The following is a 22,450-nucleotide window of genomic DNA, read 5'->3' as shown; positions in this document are numbered from 1 at the left end:
CATCGCTATTCTTTCAAACGGCACCTCTATGATAGGCAATGGATCTAGTGGACCCTTAAAATGTGGCCTGGGAGCATGATACTGACACTCAGGGCAAGATGCGCAAAAGTCAGATACCTCTTTATGAAGTCCGGGCCAGAAAAACCTCTGCATTATTCGCTCAGTGGTTTTCTCTACCCCTGGATGGCCTGCCGTTATATGACCATGGGCCAGATCCAACACTGTTCTTCTGTAGGCTTTGGGAACTATTAGTTGTTCCACAACATCTTCCCCCTTCTTAGTCACCTGATATAACAAATCCTGACACATTGCCATGTGGGGATAGGACAAAGGACTATCAGGGTCTACGGGTTTACCATCAACTACTTTAACATTCTCCCTGGCTTTTACCAAAGTAGGGTCATTCAACTGCTCCACGGCAAAGACCTCTCTTCTGACCTCTAAGTCAGGCAGACGATCACCTGGCCCAACAACACTTCCCACCTCAATGGGAGGCACATCAGTTGGCGGGCCACCATCACGTTCCGCATTCTCTAGTTCGCCAACCATAGTAGAAAAAGGGAATAACTCTGACTCAGAAGAAACTCCCTCCTCCACTACATCGACAACCTTCTCAAATGGATCGGGGTTGTTCACCTCTGGAAAAAAACGGCTTTCCCACAACTTCCAGAAGTGAGCAAAGTCTCTCCCCAATATTGCATCGTACACCAGACCATGCACCAAACCCACAGAAACTATAGCAGAGCCACATGGTGTCTCGATGTTCACCTCGGCCGTAACATAATATCGAGTATCCCCATGCATGCAGGTCACACCAACAGTTTTCCCTGTATGCCTCAAGGGGTTCACCAGCTCAGCTTTTATAAGTGTCACCAAGATACCAGAGTCTAACAGTGCCTCTACTCGGTTGCCATCTACAATGAGTACACACATGTGCTTATTAGTCTCAGCCTGCCGGTCAGCTGTACAGGCTATCTGTGCAAAGAAAGTCCCCCTGCGGTAGACATGAGCAGTATCACATTGCATAGGTTCAGTTGTAAGTGCACAATTAGCGGCAATATGGCCAAAGCCACTACATCGGAAACACTGAGTCATATTAATGTCTAGTCGTTTACGGGGCAAGAACCTTCCCAGGCCTGTCTCCAGGTTCTTCACCCTCAGTCTTAGGTACATTCCACCGCCCAGCACCCTTCTCCCCTGGAACAGTCTTACCAGTGTCTCTGGGAGTTCGCCGGTGCGCCATCGGGGCTCGGTGGGGCATACTCATCAGCTCCTCAGCCGCCACGTACCTCTCCACCAGCTCGACCAACTGGTCCGCGGACTTAGGGTCTGCATGGCTCACCCACTTGCGCAGAGTCACAGGTAATGATCGCAGGTACCGGTCCATCACGACCCTTTCCACGATCTGTGGTCCCGTCAGCGTCTCGGGCTGTAGCCATTTTGAGGACAGATGGACGAGGTCATGCATCTGTGAACGTGGAGGCTTGTCCTTATGGAACTCCCAGCGGTGGACCCGTTGGGCACGAACAAAGGTGGTGACTCCCAAGCGAGTTAGGATCTCCTGTTTTAGTTTTCTATAGTCCTTGGCATCAGCCAGGCATAAGTCGAAATATGCTTTTTGTGGCTCCCCAGACAAAAAAGGTGCCACCAGACTTGCCCACTGCTCCTGGGGCCAACTCTCCCTTTCGGCCGTTCTTTCAAATGCGGCGAGATAGGCCTCCACATCATCGCCCGAAGTCATCTTTTGGAGGAAGTGACTGGCTCGTATGGAGTGAGTGGTGGTGGGAGGACCAGTATTAACATCTCTGGGCCGGGCGACCAGGTGCTGTACCACCTCTTTTATGGCCTGGCTATTTTCCGCTAAGGCCTGGCGGGTTTCCTCGATGGCGACCTGTTGTTGCCTCTGGGCTGTCTCCAAGGCCAACAGTTGCACCCTGGTGGATTCCTGCTGAGCCCTGGTAGATTCCTGCTGAGCTGCTGTAGCTTGCTGCTGAGCCCTGGTAGATTCCTGCTGAGCTGCTGTAGCTTGGAGCAAGGCCTTAATATGTCCTCCATTTTGTCCTGGGGTGTAGGTTGGAAGCTGAACCTTGCCTCTCTGAGCATTGGCTGACGCCTCCTCTATGGGACTCCAAGGACACAGTGTTATTTCCACACTCACAAATTGGGTGTCTGTCCCTTTAATTTCTAAACGGAAAGTTTTCCTCTCGCTGCAACTTCAGTGTGTGTGGGTGCCCGCATTCTCCACCATATTGTGACACAGTTAGGTTAGGGGGTCCCTCTCCTGGGTAGAGGACTCCTTCCTTACACACACACACAGCAGCAGGGAAGCAGCACACCAGTCTGGATGCAAGTACAAGCTGGTCGGCGCCAGTCTTTATTGTACAATGACAGAAATATAAAGAAAACATAAATATAAATCCTAGCCCTGTTGGGGCACTAACTTCACAGGTATTTCCCTCACTACCAGAACCTGGCAGGGCCTAATGCCCTCGCCAGCAACAAAGCACAGCACAGTACTCACAGATAGGTTTTCCAAGTGTCTCTGAGCAAACTCCCTGTCTGCTCTCCCAGGTGAGACAATCAGCCCTCAACACACTAGGCTTATATTGGCCACTCTCAGGTGGAAAACTAACAACCTGTTACTAGGCTGCGAGAACCAAAACCTGGAGTGGCCGTGGGTGGAGCCCTCCCTCTCCTCTCACCCACAACCCCCAGGTCCCAAACCGGCTTTTCAAAAAACCCGAAACTCAAGCCTGCTACACTGCAGACTTTCTCCTAGGGGTTTAAAACACAAAAGACAGGAATCTGGGACAAATGTACCTGCCACAGACCACTTTACCAGTGATCCTATCACAATACCCACACACATACTAGCTGATGTGCCTGGTTTCACCTGGGTAGACCTTAGATATTTACTATTTCTATTACCTTAATCCCATTTTAACGTAATTTGTAGGCTTAGTTAATTTTATGCCTCTGGGGTAAAAGGAGCGTGGTAGTATCCATTTAAATAAATTGAGTTTTGTAAAACTTTTTTAATATGAATTAATTGAATGTGGGTTATAAAACGTATAACCTTTTTTTTCTATACTTATTTTTTTGTAAACCACATTGGTGGTTCTCTCCTCAGGTGCAAGGATCACCAGCAGTGGTGTATCTATGATGGGTGCAGTGTCCAGTGGGCCCCACACCGAACACCTTGCACCCATATTATTTTAAACTTACCTGTCCGTCGTCCCACGTCAGGGGGTCAGCGCAGCTCAGAGCCCCCTGGAAAATGGCCGATGTGGCCATTTTTCCGGCGTTCTGCGCATGCGCAGTAGACTCCGGGCACACTCTAGTGCCCGGAGTCTACTAATGCTCTGGTGGCTGGCAGGCCACGTCAGATGGCTGACGGCCACTGGGGAGAGAGAAGGGGGCCCCACACGGGGAGCGCACACGGAACCCCTCCTCTCTTAAGACGCCCCTGATCACCAGGCTGCTGGGTGAGTTCCCTCTGGAGCAGGCCATGTAGAACTGCCCATGTGAGAAGCAGTTCTCCATCAAATCAATTCCTGCCACCTTCAGCGACCACCCCTGGGACTTGTTGATGGTCATTTTAAAGAAGACCTTAAGGGGGAACTGCAGCCTCTTGAACTGGAAGTGGTACTTGGATGGTATCAGTGGTATGAACACCCACTCCCCCCCGAGCACAGCCAGTGAATTCTGTGGTCTCGATTATGTTTCTGTGGAGAGCCTTTACTTGCAGCCTGGTCTCATTGCAGAGTTTGGGCGGGTTGAGGTTCCGCGGCAACATTACTGGAACCCCAACTTTGAGGAGGAGCTTGTGGTCTGGGAGGCCAGGAGGGTTGAGGGTGTTGAGGAACTCCACGGGGTAGTTTATCTGTCGCGTCATCCATTTGCACTACCAAGTCCATATACCGGTTCTCCATTTCTGCCCCTTCAAATGACTGAATTAGTGTGTCATTAATGACGGTAGCCCTATTGTTCTTGGGGGTCAGAATGGCATGCTCGCACAGCCAGTCCATGGACTTTTCTTTGGATATTGTCAATATCAGGCATAAGATAAACTGAGTGTTCCAGGAGTGCACTGGACCACCCATTAGCCTTGTTCACCAACCCGCTGACTATTTGCAATGTTTTTTTAATGTAATTAATGGCTGCTGGGTCAGGAACGCGTTAACTGCACTGCATTGCCCGTGCCTGACCAGGTCTTGTTCCCGGTTCTGTCTCCCCATCAATGGAATCTGTCATCCGGTCATGCTGATGCACACTGTGACATCATGATTCCAGGTCGTGCACGCTTGCGTTGCTGTGAAGAGCTTACGGAGCTGCACCCACACCTCAGAACACTGACTGTAACAATGACTGAGTGACATCATCCGAGAGCCAAGAAAACAACAACTACACAGCGCTATAGAGGTGAGAGAAACCACAATCAATTTATAATCAATAATAATTTATTGAAAATGCAACTGCATCAATTAAAAAATTCACTTTATAGCAATAAAAAGCATCCTTTCACAGTAGAATGTTTTCTTTGCATAATAGTATAAACAACAGATGATATAATTATATATAAAAGATGTTACACAGTCACTGTTATAATTTTATGACTCTAAGGGGCCTATTTATCACCACTTAATTTTCTCAAAAGCAGATGAAAATGCACATTTTCCCCTGCAATTGTGAAAATTAAGTGTTCGGGCCATTCATCAAGAAGGTAAAGCAGCAGATGTCACAGATATCTCCTACTTACCTTCCTCTTGCAGGAATGGCCCGCTGTCCCCATACACTAGTATCACAGATATCTCCTACTTACCTTCCTCTTGCGGAATGGCCCGCTGTCCCCATACACTAGTATCACAGATATCTCCTACTTACCTTCCTCTTGCGGAATGGCCCGCTGTCCCCATACACTGGTATCACAGATATCTCCTACTTACCTTCCTCTTGCGGAATGGCCCGCTGTCCCCATACACTAGTATCACAGATATCTCCTGCTTACCTTCCTCTTGCGGAATGGCCCACTGTCCCCATACACTAGTATAGGGACAGAATTCATCATGCTCCGAAAATATAATATTTTTAGAGCTTGACTGCTGGAGCATTCGCCATCCCCCAGCTCCGGCATCGCAACCCGCTCCTTACCCATGGGTAGAAGGTCCGGGTTTCGAGGAGGGATCCTTTAGGATCCCTCCGTCCCTGTCCGGCTCCTTCCGCCGGACGTTGGGGCTCTTGTGCGCATGCGTGACCTGTAGGTCGTGCATGCGCACTCCCGTCACTGCTCCGACAGGGGCATCTGATTTCGCATCAGCTGTCACAGCACCGAAGCAATGATGAATTGCTCCGGAAGCTGTGACGAGTTTAGGATGTTAATTATCATGATGAACAGACCCTTTAGTCTGTTTTATTACAGTGTTTGTTCCTAATTGGAAAACACTGAGTAGCATGCTGGTGTTATATAATAAATACATATATCATCTCCAGCACTGGCTCCTACTCTCTGGGTGTTGCATATGCTGCAGTCCAGACAGAGGAGACAGTCCTGCCGCCTGCATTATGGATCTGACAGTTGCCAGAATGTGCGCAAACACCAGTGGGACTGGCGGCGGCATATGTGCCCAAACACCAGCTTCTAGGGACTGCATCAGCTGCAGCCCCTAGAAGCCAGGTAGGGCTGTCGGTAAGGCAGAGGAGTGGGAAGTGCTCTCTCTATTACTTACAGCCTGGACTGGAAGTCCTATCTGTGATTGGTAGGTAGTGCTTCAAATGGGAAGACACACCACTGCCAATGAAGGAAGTGCACAGACTTACTGACTCACTAGAGGTGGTGGATTTTTCCACTGACTTTCTACTGTAAAGGTGCGTATCCACTATACGAGAGTGGAACGACTGTATGATTACAACATTGTAATCGTGCAATCGTTCTTCATCCCTGTGCAGTGGATAATGTGCCTACACTGAACGATATGTCAAACATGCCCAAACATGCACAACCTGTCGTTATCGGCAGGCTGGCCTGCATGTTCAGGCAATGATAGATGTCGAAAACGACCAGTGATACGCGCTCCCACAATTTATGAACGATTAATGAGCAATTGAATTACAACAATGTCGTAATTGTTCAGTCGCTAATTTTAATCATCTATTGGATATGCACCTTTAGCCTGTGAAGTACATGTCAGCCTGACAGCAGGGTAGCACAATAGCACATTGGTTAGCATTTCTGCTTCACAATACAAGGGTCATGATTGATTCCCAATCAGGGACCTTTCTGTGTGGAGTTTGTATGCTCGTCTAGGTACTCCAGTTTCTTCCAACAACATACTGTTAGTTCATTGGCTGCTGATAAAAAAAGAGGTACCCTAGTGTTTGTTTGCTCGTGTGTTAGGGATTTTAGGCTGTAAGTTTTAATTGCGCAGAGACTTATGTGAATTACAAATATTCTCTGTACAGTACTGTGTAATTGGTGTTGCTATATTAAAAAATAATAACTTAGTTTGTCTAGGGTTAAAGGTTAGAATGTTTTTTGTTTTTTTTTAAAGAATGAGCAGAATTTAAGTAATGTTGGGCCCTTAATGATTTCTTCTTAAAATTTAAATGCACAATTAATTTAAAATGCATAAGCCACTTGAAAGTCTAGTTTAGTGGTGTCAAACTCGGGCCATCCAGCTGCAATGGAACTACACATCTAAGCATGCACTGCCACAGTTTTGCTCTTAAAGCAGGCTAAAACTGTGGCAGGGCATGCTGGGATATATAGTCCCACAGCAGCTGGATGGCCACGAGTTTGATATCCCTGGTTAGTTGTCGAAGATACACTACCATTCAAAAGTTTGGGGTCATTTAGAAATGTCCTTATTTTTGAAGAAAAGCACTGTTTTTTTCAATGAAGATAACATTAAATGAATCAGAAATACACTCTATACATTGTTAATGTGGTAAATGACTATACTAGCTGCAAACGTCTGTTTTTTTGAAGGAATATTTACATAGGTGTATAGAGGCCCAATTCCAGCAACCATAACTCCAGTGTTCTAATGGTACATTGTGTTTGCTAAGCGCGTTAGCAGACTAATGGATAATTCGAAAACCCTTGAAAACCCTTATGCAATTATGTTAGCACAGCTAAAAATGGGTTTGCTCATTAGAGAAGCTATAAAACTGACCTTCCTTTGAGCTAGTTGAGTATCTGGAGCATCACATTTGTGGATTAGATTATACTCTCCAGATGGCCAGAAAAAGAGAACTTTCCTGTGAAACTCAACAGTCTATTCTTGTTCTTAGAAATGAAGGCTATTCCATGCGAGATATTGCCAAGAAACTGAAAATTTCCTACAATGGTGTGTACTACTCCCTTCAGAGAACAGCACAAACAGGCTCTAACCAAAATAGAAAGAGAAGTGGAGGCCCCGGTGCACAACTGTGCAAGAAGACAAGTACATTAGAGTCTCTAGTTTGTGAAATAGACGCCTCACAAGTCCTCAACTGGCAGCTTCACTAAATGATACCCGCAAAACGCGGGTCAACGTCTACAGTGAAGAGGCGACTCCGGGACGCTGGCCTTCTAGGCAGAGTGGCAAAGAAAAAGCCATATCTGAGACTGGCCAATAAAAGTAAAAGATTAATATGGGCAAAAGAACAGACATTGGACAGAGGAAGATTGGAAAAAAGTGTTATGGACAGATGAATCGAAGTTTGAGGTGTTTGGATCACACAGAAGAACATTTGTGAGACGCAGAACAAGTGAAAAGATGCTGGAAGAGTGCCTGATGCCATCTGTCAAGCATGGTGGAGGTAATGTGATGGTCTGGTGCTGCTTTAGTGCTGGTAAAGTGGGAGATTTGTACAAGGTAAAAGGGATTTTGAACAAGGAAGGCTATCACTCCATTTTGCAACGCCATGCCATACCCTGTGGACAGCGCTTGATTGGAGACAATTTTCACCTCCAACATGACAATGACCCAAAGCACACCTCCAACAGGCAGCTAGTATTCTGTCTGTAATGGAGTGGCCAGCACAGTCACCAGATCTCAACGCCCATGAGCTGTTGTGGGAGCAGCTTGACCGTATGTTACGCAAGAAGTGCCCATCAAGCCAGTCCAACTTGTGGGAGGTGCTTTAGGAAGCGTGGGGTAAAATTTCTTCAGATTACCTCAACAAATTACCAGCTAGAATGCCAAAGGTCTGCAATGCTGTAATTGCTGCAAAAGGAGCATTCTTTGACGAAAGCAAAGTTTAAGGACAAAATTATTATTTCAAATAAAAATCATTATTTCTAACCTTGCCAATGTGTTGACTATATGTTCTGTTCATTTTGCAACTCATTTGATAAATAAAAGTCAGTTTTCATGTAAAAAACTAAATTGTCTGGGTGACCCCAAACTTTTGAACGGTAGTGTAGAACCATTTTTAACAAATGTTTTTGCAAATATTTTATATACGCATTGTCAGGCCACACCATAACAGCAGACTGCTTACCTGCTGTCTTATGGCCTAATTCAGTGATGTATGCAAACTCGATGGTTTACACACAAAAATAAGGTCACAGTGTCAGATAAGAAAAAAAATAAAAAGGCATAAAATACAAAAAAACAAGAGATATGGTAAGAACTTACCTTTGTTATCTCTGTTTCTACGAAGTCTATAGGGTCCACAGGGTTGACCTTGGGGTATAGCTGGATCTGGATCCATGGGCACCACGCAGTTAAAGCTTTAGCTGCTCCCAGGATGCACTTGGGTCCGTCCTCCTCTATACCCCGCCCCCGGCCACAGCACCTCAGTTGGTAAGCAGCCAAGGCCGGAGGAGGAAGACTGGAACACACAAGAAACCATACTCACAGAAATGGGAGACGGAAAACCGGTGACCAGCCACACAGCCCATTTGAAGCCAGGTGCGTCAGGGCGGGCGCCCTGTGGACCCTATGGACTTCGTAGAAACAGAGATAACAAAGGTAAGTTCTTACCATATCTCTTGTTTTCTACTTCAGGGTCCATAGGGGGTCCACAGGGTTGACCTTGGGGATGTCCCAAAGCAGTACAACTAAGGGCGGAGACGCTCCTGTGCTGAAAGGAGTACCCGGCGCCCAAAGGATGCATCCTGAGAGGCAAAGGTGTCAAACGCATAGAACCTCAAAAAACGTTTGAATTGAAGACCAAGTGGCCGCCTTACACAGCTGAACAGCAGAAGCGCCACGTCTAGCAGCCCAAGAGGGACCCACAGAACGAGTGGAATGAGCCTTAACAGAGGCTAGCACAGGTAAGCCCTCCTGTGCATAAGCCTCACAAATAACGGAACGAAGCCAACGGGCTAACGTTTGTTTGTTGGCAGGCCAACCCCTCTTGTGAAAACCAAAGAGGATAAACAAGGAATCAGACTTCCTAACCGAAGCCGTCCGGTCTACATAAATTCTAAGCGCCCGGACCACATCTAAGGAAGTCTCACCAGCTGAAAGATCAGGGGACTGAAAAGCTGGCACAACAAGTTCCTGATTAATATGTAACTTCGAGACCACTTTGGGCAAAAACTCAGGACGAGTGCGGAGCACCGCTCTGTCCTGGTGAAAAATCAGGAAAGGAGGGCGACAGGAAAGCGCCCCCAATTCAGACACCCTCCTGGCCGAAGCAATTGCCAGGAGAAAAACCGTCTTAAATGTCAGCCACTTGAGCTCCACCGCCTCAAGAGGCTCAAACGGAGGACCCTGCAGGACCCGTAGCACCACCGCCAAGTCCCAAGGAGCCACAGGAGGCACAAAGGGAGGCTGGATCCTGAGAACACCTTGGAAAAAGGTGTGAACATCTGGTAGTATTGCAATCCGCCGTTGAAACCACACGGACAAGGCGGACACATGAACCTTCAGAGATGCAAGGCGTAAGCCGAGATCCAATCCTGACTGAAGAAATTCCAAGATCCTAGAAACTCGGAACACCTGAGGATCATAATGTCTGGACTCACACCACTGAAAGTAAGTGTGCCACACTCTGTGATAAATCCGTGCTGAAGCAGGCTTGCGTGCCCTGAGCATGGTACCAATAACCGAACTGGAGAAGCCCCGAGACCTCAAGACGGCTGTCTCAAGAGCCACGCCGTCAAAGACAGCCGACCCAGATCCGGGTAAAGGCAGGGCCCCTGAGACAACAGGTCCCGATGCTGAGGAAGAAGGTACGGAGCGTCGATGGAGAGGCTCCTGAGATCGGAGTACCAAGGACGTCTGGGCCACGCCGGAGCTACCAGCACGAGCATGCCGCCGTCCTGCTTGAATTTCCGCAGAACCCGAGGAAGCAGGGATATCGGAGGAAACAGATACGCCAGGTGAAACGTCCATTTCACCGACAGCGCGTCCACCAGACTTGCACCTGCGTCTCTTGTCCTTGACCCATAAACGGGCAACTTGTGATTGTGACGGGAGGCCATCAAGTCCAGCTCCGGCAGTCCCCACCTGTCCACGAGTAGCTGAAACACCTCTGGGTGAAGCGACCATTCCCCGGGATGCACGTCGTGACGGCTGAGGAAGTCCGCCTCCCAATTGAGGACTCCGGGGATGAAGACCGCCGAGATCGCTGGAATGTGACCCTCCACCCAAGTCAGGATACGAGACACCTCCGACATCGCTGCCTGACTGCGAGTTCCGCCTTGGTGATTGATATACGCCACCGTGGTGGCGTTGTCGGACTGCACCTGTACCGCCCTTCCGTGAAGAGCGGGGCCGGACGACTGCAGGGCCCTGAATACTGCCCGCAGTTCCAGGATGTTGATGGGGAGAAGTGCTTCTTCCGCTGACCAATGACCCTGAAGCGACAAAGAGCCGGTCACTGCCCCCCAACCCCGGAGACTGGCATCCGTCGTGAGCAGGACCCAGTCCGGGATCCAAAATGGGCGCCCCTCGACCAGATGAGCTGTCTGAAGCCACCAAGCCAAAGATAGCCGAACGTCCGGAGACAACACCAGCACCTGAGAGCGGATCCGGTGAGGTAACCCGTTCCATTCTGATAGAATCAGCCCCTGCAGGGGCCGGGAATGGAACTGGGCAAATTCCACCATGTCGAATGTCAACACCATGGACCCCAGAACTCTCATAGCCGAATGGACCGACAGGCGGCAACGGCTCAGGCAACTGCGTATCCGCAGCTGTAGGGAGGCGACCTTCTCCGGAGTCAGGAAGATCCTTTGCTGACGCGAATCCAGCAGAGCTCCCAAATGAACCATCCGCTGTGATGGAATCAGGGAGGACTTTTTCCAATTTATCAACCACCCGTGTGCTTGCAGGCAAGCGATCGTCAGGTGGAGATGTTGAAGCAGTACCTCCGGGGAGCTCGCCAGCAACAGGAGGTCGTCCAGGTACGGCAGCAGCCGTACATTCTGGTTCCGAAGATGTGCGGCCATGACCGCCATAATCTTCGTAAACACCCTCGGTGCCGTGGAGAGACCAAAGGGTAGCGCCCGGAACTGATAGTGGTGTTGAAGGATAGCGAACCTCAGATACCGCTGGTGTGAAGATGCTATCGGAACATGGAGGTAGGCGTCCTGGATGTCCAGGGACACCATGTAATCCCCCGGTTCCATTGCCAGAATGATGGAACGTAACGTTTCCATCCTGAACTTGGGAACTCTGAGGAATTTGTTCAGAGACTTCAAGTTGAGGATAGGGCGATGAGAACCATTGGGTTTCTGCACCAGAAACAGAGACGAATAATACCCCGTCCCTCGTTGTGATAGAGGAACGGGAACAATGACCCCTGCTTTCAGCAAGGACTCTATAGCCTCCTGAACCTGTAACGCCTTGGTCTTGTCCTGAGAAGGACTTGTGCAGAAAAACTGGTGGGGTGGTCTGTGCCGAAAAGACAGGGCGTACCCCTGGGAGACCACTTCTCGAACCCAGGCATCCGTGGTGGTATTGTGCCAGCACTGGGCAAATAGAAGAAGTCGGCCTCCCACTCTGAGGTCCCCCAGAGGGAGGCCCGTCCCATCAGGCCGCAGGTTTATCTTCCTGCTTGGAAGAAGGGCGCCGAGCACTCCAGGCTTGCTTCTTGGGTTTAGAGGCCGTCTTACTCGCAGACTGTCTCGGGAAGGACTGACCTTTCGCCTTACCCTGAACCCGAAAGGAATGAAAAGCCGAACTCCGAACCTTAGCAGGCAGTGCCGCCGAAGGGAGGAAGGCCGACTTGGATTTAGCCAGGGTGTCCACTATTTTGTCCAAGTCCGGACCAAATAGTAATTCCCCATTGAAAGGTAAGGCCTCCAGACCTTTCTTTGAATCAGAGTCCGCTCTCCAGGACCGCAATCATAAGGATCGGCGGGCAGACACCGCTGCAGCCGATACCCGCGAGGTCAGCAGACTAGCATCTAAAGAAGCTTCTCCAATGTAAGAAGCAGCGTCCCTCATTTGTCCCAACAACGCCCGCTGGACATCCGGAGCGTCGTCCGGGAAGGTATCTTCCAATGCATTGGCCCACCCCTCAATGGCCTTGGCCACCCAGGAGATGGCCATGGACGGTCGGGCCACCGCCCCGGAGAGGGAGTAAATAGACTTTAAGCAAGTCTCAACTTTCCTGTCCGTGGGATCCTTCAGCGAGGATATCGACGGTAATGGTAAGGTGGCACCCCGAGTTAAACGGGTGACATGGGAATCCACCGCCGGTGGAGTTTCCCATTTTTTACAATGTGCCTCAGGGAAGGGGTAATTAGAAGCCAACCGCTTCTGAGGAAGGAATCTCTTACTGGGCGCCTGCCAAGCTACCGCCATATGATCCGTCAACTGATCCGACAGGGGAAACACCGCAGAAGCCACCTTAGTTTTTTTGAAACTAGGAAACTTCGACTTAGGAACAGGTGCCACATCCTCTATAAGAAGAATAGCTCGCACCGCCCTAACTAGTGCTCGCACATTAATGGACGACTTGGTATCCATTTCCTGGACCGAGGCGTCCGAGTCAGTGTCATCAGGGACCTCCCCATCATCTGAGGAACCCTCTGAGTCCGATACCTGAGCAGCCCGTGTCATGAGTGGGCGTTTTGAAATCCTAGAAGGCATGTCAGTCTGCAACATTGACTGAAAAGCCGAGGAAGCGGCCGCCAAATTTTGCACGGAGTTGGAGAGCACATCCACCCAGGGTGGAGGAGTCACCATAGGGGCCTGAAAAGGTACCACAGGCTGCTGCGGCACAGGGGAAGCCTGCATATACATAGGCAACCCCGCATAGGGACCCACCGACTGAGACCCAGGAGGACTCCGCAATAACTGCGGGACACCCGGGGAATGGGGGATGGTCGGCTGGGACAACGACCTAGTAGGGAGAGCAGTCGGGACCGACAGACGGTCCGCAATAGACACCAGCACTTGAGAAAACATCGCCCACGGTGGTTCCTGCGCCAGAGAAGGTCTGGATGGGCCAGGAGCCACCTGGCATCGACTACACAGGCCATCCTGTGACAAATCCTCCCTATCTACTCCTGCAGAACAGCGTCCGCAGGAGGCCAACACCGGAGCCACTGAGCGCTCAACCTCCTCGTCTGACATGACAGAATATATTATATATCTGGCACCAGGGTAGAAGTAAAACGCACTCACCGGTGTGCTGAACAACAGCCCACAATATGGCACTGAGTAGCACACAACTGTATGTGACGGACCTCACAAATGCGTGATCTATATAAGTGAGGTCAGTAGAAACGCCCCTCCCCCACACACCTGTAGGGCTTGTAGGAGAAGTAAAGGGATAGGTATAAGCTGACAGTAAGTAGAAAATAAGCACAGACAGGCAGCACTAGCAAAAGTCACATACCATGCAGGAAGATATACTCACTGCACCTTTCCACTACAATCAACCTGCCCAGATTCAGTGTCTGGGAGGGCTATAGTGCTGTGTACGCTGTCCTTAATCAGGGGAGAGGTACACAGGGGGACCGGTCCGCGTGCTCCCTGAAGATCTGCGCTGCCACTGTGAGAAAATGGCCGCTGGAGACCTCAGAGGAGGAGTGGCCGAGTAGCTGCAGCTCAGCGACGCCAGACTCCGTGCTGAAAGGCGCGCTGAGCTGAAGGGAGGAGCCGCTGACAGGGAAGGCTTCCTCCCCTGGCTAGCATATTAACCCCAGGGCTTGCCGGCATCCCGCTTGCCATATATCCCTGGTGGTCTAGTGGTCCCACGGGTTATTCCTCCTCAGAGGGGGAGCCCGCCGCCACCGCTAGCGGCCCCCGGTCTGTCCCCTAGGACCGGGGGCAAAGGACTGCATCTGCAGGCAAAACCCGCGAGCCGCCGCTAATCGGCGACTCGCGGCTTACCTTGTCCCCGGCGACTCCGGCAGCAGTCCAGGGAGGGACCCAGAGTCCGGCTAGTATGGACTCTGGCCTCCCGCCGCGATCCCCAGTGCAGTACTGGCGTCGCGGCGCCAGCGGGGAAGGAGAGCGGCAGCGTGGGCGTCTGCATAGACAGCCCGTCGCTGCCACACTAGAGCCTCTGTTGTAAAATAAAAATCTAACAGGCTCTTTTTTTTTTTTTTAAATAAAAATAGAAAGCTTTTGGGGGCCCTGCGCAGGTGACCCGACTCCGGCCGGGCACCAACTCAAACTGAGGTGCTGTGGCCGGGGGCGGGGTATAGAGGAGGACGGACCCAAGTGCATCCTGGGAGCAGCTAAAGCTTTAACTGCGTGGTGCCCATGGATCCAGATCCAGCTATAGCCCAAGGTCAACCCTGTGGACCCCCTATGGACCCTGAAGTAGAAATAAATAATAAGCTACAAATAAAAGTAAAAAGTCTCACTAAAATCTTCTAAATGTTTCAAGGCGCCAATCTGCTTCTTCTGGCAGGCAAATAGAATTACAGTGCCTATAGTGGATTTTTTGAATAACAAAATGACAGTGTCATAGACACCATCACTGGTGGAGTTTTAAATACATTTTATAAGTGTTTCTTTGGTCCAGAAGAGTACTTTTCCTTTTACAGGCCATCCCCAGGGTATTAGTTGGGAGACTCTTTAGGCCGCAGATTCAAATATACCTTTGTGGGGCCGAGCTCATTTCTATTTTGCTAATTAGTGCTCATAATAAGTGGTATTACTGTAGGTTACTGGTAGCACTGATGTTTTTTAGTTTCTATAGGGTGTCATGTTATCTGACTTCTCTCCTTGACCCTGCCTGCCTCTTCTACACATCATGAATTGGTGCAGATTTTACTAATCTGTTGCTGAACCTAAACTGACATTGACCTTGGTTTTCATATCTTTGAAGTTTAAGCCTGCTTTGTCCCTGTAGTTACCCTACGTGCCTGGCCAAAAATCACCTTGGAATTGTTCAGCACGCTATAAGAAAAAGAGTGGTGAAGACATACATTCTAACTGTCCCAATATGAGGGGACTGTCCTGATTTGCACGAAGGGTTGGGATTGGAAGTATTGCCCTGCCTCCCTTGTGTGCAGCAATAAAATTGGATCTTGGTAGACATTAAAATACCAAAATGCCAATTATGCCATGTTTCAGCCACTTCCAACAACCCCCAAAACAGTTTTTGTTTCTGAAGTGTTGGCTGTAAACCTGTGATAGGAAGGAAACAGGTCTCAGTGCTCTGAAGCGATAATATTTGCTGTGTTTATGGGCACAAAACTACATCTGACCCTGATTATCCAGATCAATTAGAATAGACAGAAGATGTGTTAGAGTATTCTGAATGTGTGTGTGGTAATTGCCTGAAAGTACTAATTACACCCTGAAGGATCTGAGGATTTGGCCCGTGTACACAAGGGCCGGATATTTTTGGCCAGTTGGCACTGGGGTTGGACAATCAGATCTGCCCTGTATGGGCACGTATAATTGAGTGCAACTATATCACCTGTTCTGTCTGGCTGCTTGTGGGAACAGCCGCATTATCTCTTGGTGAATGACATCAAGATGGTGAGAATCCTTCACTTTAATCTCCAGGAGATATCCTTTACCAAACTTGCTCTTTAGCTGCTGAATGGACCCAATGCATCTGCATGTGAATGAGAGAAGGGTGGAGAATATTTAAACAAAGAGAACATTGCCAAGTGCACAATTGCGCTGTCACTTTACATCATCGGGAATTATATTTTTTTAGATAAAGTATGGAAGGACCATACAGCCCAACATACATTTTTCTTTCTATACTCCAACATTAATACTCAGGATTATAGGCTCCCACTCGGTCTCTTTACCGGAGTTTTCCGAAAACCGTTATAGCAACACGGTCACACACAGCTTCTGCCTTCTCCATGTAATGTGTGGTCAGGATAGCTCCTATCTCTTTGTTCTTGAAAGCTGCATGAATCGCTCTCCTCAGTGGCGTAAGTTCATCCCAGATGCCCGGAGGCAAGTTATAATTTGGTGCCCCCCGTCACAGCCGCTGACACTGTAATGTAGCAATTCGCATGCAGACAAGCTATAGATAGACGAAGGCAGCAACTGATCGTGTGACATGGAAGCTCTCCACTAGTGCATGGTGGCTTCTCAGGTGCCGAGAAGGGGTGCAATGTATTGGGCGGCTGTGACAGTACACTCCGGGTACATAGTTACAGCCCTATGTGGGGTGAACATGTTGTGGACAATGGAGTAGGTGCCCCCTTCAGAGCTGAAGCCCGGCGGCAGGTGCCTCCATTGTCTCCCATAGTTCTGCCCCTGGCTCTCCTTTTAGAAAGAAAAGATTCTGATTCAAACTCGTTACATCTGCTAAATGAGATCCTTTTATCCCCCTATATATTTTACACTTCCTAGTTTCAATCACAGATAACATGGAAAATAATTACATATTATGTGAAAATCTGGACATTACATCTGATAAAAAGCTATAAAATCTGTGCACTATCCATGATTTAGACAGAGAGTTTTGTAAGAGAGCTGAGATTTCCTTTAATACAGCTAATTTGAGGACTGGAAACATTCGGGCTGTGAACACAACTAGCCAAAACTGTCCTCATTTATAGGTCTTTTACAAAATTGCTCTCAAACTGGCATTCAAAATGATGGTCCTGAACATCAAAGTCAACTCTAATTATGTGTATAAAACAGAAATTTTGCTCATATGATGACCACACTGGTTGTTTAGCAATTCCCATATGTCTGACTGACTGAAAGGCTTACTTGTGGTTCTAAAGCTGTTTTGAAACTACATGTCCCAGCATGCCCTGCCACAGTTTTGCTATTGGAGAATGTTAAAACTGTTGGAAGGGAATTAGTATGGAATCCCGGCTGCCGCATGGCCGGCAGTTCGATTCCTGGCAGCGGCAGCCCGACAGATCAGCAGAGCCCGGCAGTGGAAGCCCGACAGATCAGCAGAGCCCGGCAGTGGAAGCCCGACAGTGCTGGAAATCCCGATCGTCCCTAAGGTAAGTATAAACTAACCTAACCTAACACCCTAACCCTCCTTAGGGGTGCCTAACCCTAACCTCCCATCCAAGTGCCTAACCCTAATCTCCCCTTCCCCACTGCTTAAACCTAAGTTCCCCGAGGGGGTGCCTAACCCTAATCTCCCTCCGGGGGTGCCTAACCCTAACCCCCCCCTTCCTCTAGCCTAACCCTCCCGAGGGGGTGCCTAACCCTAAGTCCCCCCAGGGCACCCTAATCCTAACCCTCCCCCCCCGTGGCTGTCCACTTGCAGCGCCCGGCATCCCTTCGATCAGGATGCTGGGCGCCGGTCTCCCGGCATCGGGTAAATAACAGGCATCTAGATATAAACACCGGTCATTTATCCCACGCCGGGATAAAGCAACCGGGAAGCCGGCTGTCGTATTAAGGCAGCCGGTTTCCCGACTGCATGCCGTGGGAGGGCATGCTGGGATGTGTAGTTTCACAACAGCTGGAGAGCCACAGGTTTGGCAGGCCTGGTCTAGGGTTTGCACGACTCTGTGTCTAATGGACCCTTGGGCCTCACCAGAAACCACAGCATGGCACTATGAGCTCTGCTGCCAAGAGCCTGCCCAAAAAGAAGTATGGAGCAGGGGGAAACCTCTATTTTGTGACAGTTCTTTCCCCCCCCACACACACGCACTTAGGTATTGTCGTTTGTCCCCGTATTGTAACTCTATAATATAGAACTATAGTCATGACGTCTCTCCCATAGTTCCGAGGAGCAGCTGGGCGGACAGGATGGTGGCGGATGCAGGAGCGGGGATCAAGGTAAGTGTTTTTTTTTTCTTTGTACAAGTGGCACTAGAGGGGCACTATATGGGGGCACTACTACAGGGGCACCATATGGGGCACTACTAAAGGGGCATTATATGGGAGCACTGCTACAGGGGCATTATATGGGGGCTCTACTACAGGGGCACTACTACAGGGGCATTATATGGAGGCATTGCTACAGGGGCATTATATGGGGGCTCTACTACAGGGGCATTATATGGGGGCACTACTACAGGGGCATTATATGGGGGCACTGTTACAGGGGCATTATATGGGAGCACTGCTACAGGGGCATTATATGGGAGCACTGCTACAGGGGCATTCTATGGGGGCTCTACTACAGGGGCACTACTACAGGGGCATTATATGGAGGCACTGCTACAGGGGCATAATATGGGGGCTCTACTACAGGGGCACTACATGGGGGCATTGCTACAGGGGCATTATATGGGGGCTCTACTACAGGGGCACTATATGGGGGCACTACTACAGGGGCATTATATGGGGGCACTACTACAGGGGCATAACTATAGGGGCATTACTACAGGGGCATTATATGGGGGCACTACTATATGATTTCCTTCCTTCAAATCAAGGGGGTAACGTCGGCGTATCTAAATATATTTTTTGGGGGTAAAAGGTAAAAAAGTTCCCTGACCCCTGTTCAAGCGTGGCTGCCTCTCCAGCATGCCCGATCACTGCTGGCCACACCCACCTCCAATAGAAGCAGCAGCAGCTGGCCACACCCCCCTCCCATAGAAGCAGCAGCTGCGGCTCATGTAGCCGCAGCTGCTGCTGTGACACAATCACTGTGGCCAGCAGTGATCGGACAGCCGGCTCCACCTCCTTCAGCAACAAGCAGCAGCGGCGGCTCTGGTAGGCGCCGCTGCTGCTATGTATCCGGGCCGCTAGCGGGACACGCTCCCGCTGCAGTTCTGGATCTACAGTGATCACTAGGTGATCACTGTGTGTGAAGGAGCAGCAGCAGTGGCTCTGGTAGCCGCTAGCTGGACACCCTCCCGCTGCGGCTCTGGAACTACAGTGAACACACTAGTGATCACTGTTATGTACAGGAAGCAGCAGCTGTGGCTTTGGCTGCTGCTTCCATGCACCCAAGCAGCCCAGCACACTCCGTCTGGCCTCAGCTCCTCCTCATCCTCCCCAATGATGCCCGTTTTTATAAGGGCCATTATATATATATATATATATATATGTGTGTACATGTGTGTATATATATATATATATATATATATATATATATATATATATGTGTGTGTATATATATATATATATATATATATATAGCAAATCAAAAGATAATGGCGGCACTCCATGACTAATGAAGATTAGGTAACGTTTATCTTGAAAAAGTGCCGGGATTGAACTCTCTCTCTCTCTATTATATATATACTCACTAAAGAAGAATACCAGTATTTGCTGAACAATAATCCTGTCATCCCGATTTTTTACCATCTTCCCAAAATACATAAACAACTAAAGGACCCTCCAGGTAGACCTATTATAGTGGGCATAGACTCCTTGACTGTCCACTGCTCTGAATATGTAGATATCTTTCTTAAAGATAAGGTTCAATTACTTCCATATTTCCTAAAGGATACATCCAGTGTATTGAAATCTATAAAAAGTATCCAGTGGAAAGAATCTTTTTTATGGGCAACCATTGATGTCACCTCTCTGTACACTTCTAGAGAACATGAGAAAGGTGTATCAACATATCAAGAAGTATTGGAAAAAGACCCAGAGCTAACAATACCACACATGAATTTTATTTGTGATCTTATTCAGTTTATACTAACCCATAATTTAAATTTTTTAATAAATTTTATTTACAAACGTGTGGAATGGCTAAGGGCACAATATTCGCACCCAGCTATGCTAACATACTGATGGGCAAATGGGAAGAGTTGTGTATATATAATAATAATCCCTTTAAGAGTAATATCTATTTTTCCAAATGATATATAGATGATATCTTGTTGATCTGGGCTGGGACCATAGAGGAGTTTTATAAATTTACAGATTTTATCAATTTTAACAATTTTAATCTGAAATTTACTTCCAATGTAAACCGCCATCACATAGAAATTTTAGACTTGGTTTTATCTAATGATGGCGAAACAGTGATAACTAAGAACTTCATCAAACCCATCAATACTAATAGTTATCTACATTATAAGAGCGGGCATGTAAAAAGCTGGAAAAACAACATTCAATTCTCACAGTTTTATAGAATCAAACGAAACTGCAGTACAGATCTTCTTTGCAAGGAACAAACAAGTATATATGCAGATAGATTTAGAGATCGTGAATATCTTGAAAAAATCATCAGTGAAGCTGTTTCCAGATGTGAACATTTAACAAGAGAAGAGATCCTGGAAAATACTAGCCACAAAAAACAGAAAGATGCACAGGGAGGCCAAATGGTCTTCATTACACAATATAACTGTGAGGAGAAAAGAATTAGGAATACGATCAAAAAACATTGGAATATATTGAAAATGGATCCTGTTACTAGACAAAATATTACCAGCTTTACCTCACATTATCTTTAAAAAAATCTAGAAATCTTAAAGAAATTCTTGCACCAAGTCTATTACCAGAAAAACAGTTAGTAAAAAATCCAACAAAATGTGTGGGTGCCTATAAATATGGCCATTGTATTGTATGCAAATATCTTCAAAATTCTTCTGTAACTTTAATAATTCAAAGTAGTATAGTATGAAACAATGTATAAACTGCAACACCACTTCCGTGATTTATGTTATAGAATGTCCCTGCGGACTTAAATACGTAGGGAAAACCAAACGACCACTAAAACTCCGAATACAGGAACACATTAGATATATTAAGAACAAGCTAACTACCCACTCAGTCTCCAGACATTTTCTAACAAATCACAATACTTCAGTAGACAATATGACCTTTAGAGCTATTGAACATGTTACCCCAGGTCCTCGGGGAGGTGATCTAGCCAGGAAATTGTCTCAAAGGAAAATGTACTGGATATACGAGCTCAATATATTGTCTCCACACGTTTTAAATGAGATCTACGAGATTGCCCCATTTCTATGAAGAGTCAAAGTTGTTCCGAGATGCGAGATATACTATTAAGGTACCTACAGCCAAACCACACTGAAAGTGCCCAATCCCATCTGATCTTGGAAGCTATACAGTGTTGGGCCTGGTTAGTACTGGGATGGAAGACCACCCAAGAATACCAGGAGCAGCAGGTATATCCAAGAGTAATCGGATATGCGAAGGAAACTACTGGTTTTTCTTATGGGAAACAATCTCGTACAAAACTCAGCTAAAGAAACTACAACAAAAAGCATAGTATAGAATGGAGACAATAAAGAAGAGCAATATACCGCTAAGATGCGAATTTTAGGGGTATTCTTATGTTATGAATTTTCTATATCATGTTAAAAGTATTCTAAGGGTTCAGATATTAATTTTTCATGTATTTCCTCCAAGTATATGCATTTTTAATTGACACTAAGCAGATACCAAGAAACCATAGAGATAACAAACATGGAGGCAGCAGCAGTAGAATATGTACACGATATTTCTAGATATTTTTTGTCAATCAAAAATTGCATTTAATCTAGAAATATCCCTTCCCTCCTCCAGTGGGGGATACCTCTTTACATATAAATATGTTCATGCACTATTCTCGATGTTAATATATATGTGCCAAAAGTGTCTCTTCTATATGACTAATCACTTTTATTTATTTCCTCTTGTATATGCACAATGGACTAATAATTCTGTATGGGACTGAGTAAAATATATTTAACAACTGTAAATTTCAGCTAAATTACTGCACTCGCTATCAAGAGCCGGTGTTCTCTGCAATAAGCGTCTCTGGTAATCGTCTCTAAGGAGATACGCAGCTAACCAGGAAATGTCCGCCTAGCATCTGCGGTTCACGTGCGCTTCATCATACATGTGATTTCCGGCGTGACGAGGCCGATGATGATGTCACATCCGGAAATGCGTTCCACGAGCGGGCCATAGCGGGATCTGTCTCCGGCCTAACCATAGATACGGCTGTCAAGAACCTAAAGAGGTCTGCGTTATGGGTACTCAGCCATCTTTGCTGAGACAATACATTGAACTACATATAAACGGAACCTCCGGATAAACACTTCCGGTTGCGGGTCACATGGAGCCAAATCATCCAATTAATCTAATATGCTTTACACCCATATAAATATGGGTTATGTTGGAGTCATGTCTCGCATCTCCTGCTCCCCTTGAAGAAGTCTGAAATAGCCAAAACGTGGTGGAACCTCCTC

The 22,450-nt window shown here is 47.7% G+C and overlaps 1 pseudogene; it reads left to right on the top strand.

The window, feature by feature from the left end:
- Positions 1 to 21,266: 21,266 nt before the first annotated feature.
- Positions 21,267 to 21,385, top strand: LOC148542427 (5S ribosomal RNA; annotated as a pseudogene).
- Positions 21,386 to 22,450: the final 1,065 nt, after the last annotated feature.

This window comes from Taudactylus pleione, unplaced genomic scaffold (genome assembly GCF_031769625.1).
Source record: "Taudactylus pleione unplaced genomic scaffold, aTauple2 ptg000012l, whole genome shotgun sequence".
NCBI lineage: Eukaryota > Metazoa > Chordata > Amphibia > Anura > Myobatrachidae > Taudactylus > Taudactylus pleione.
Note: the sequence above shows the minus strand (reverse complement) of the source record. Positions and strands in the feature narration are given on the sequence as shown.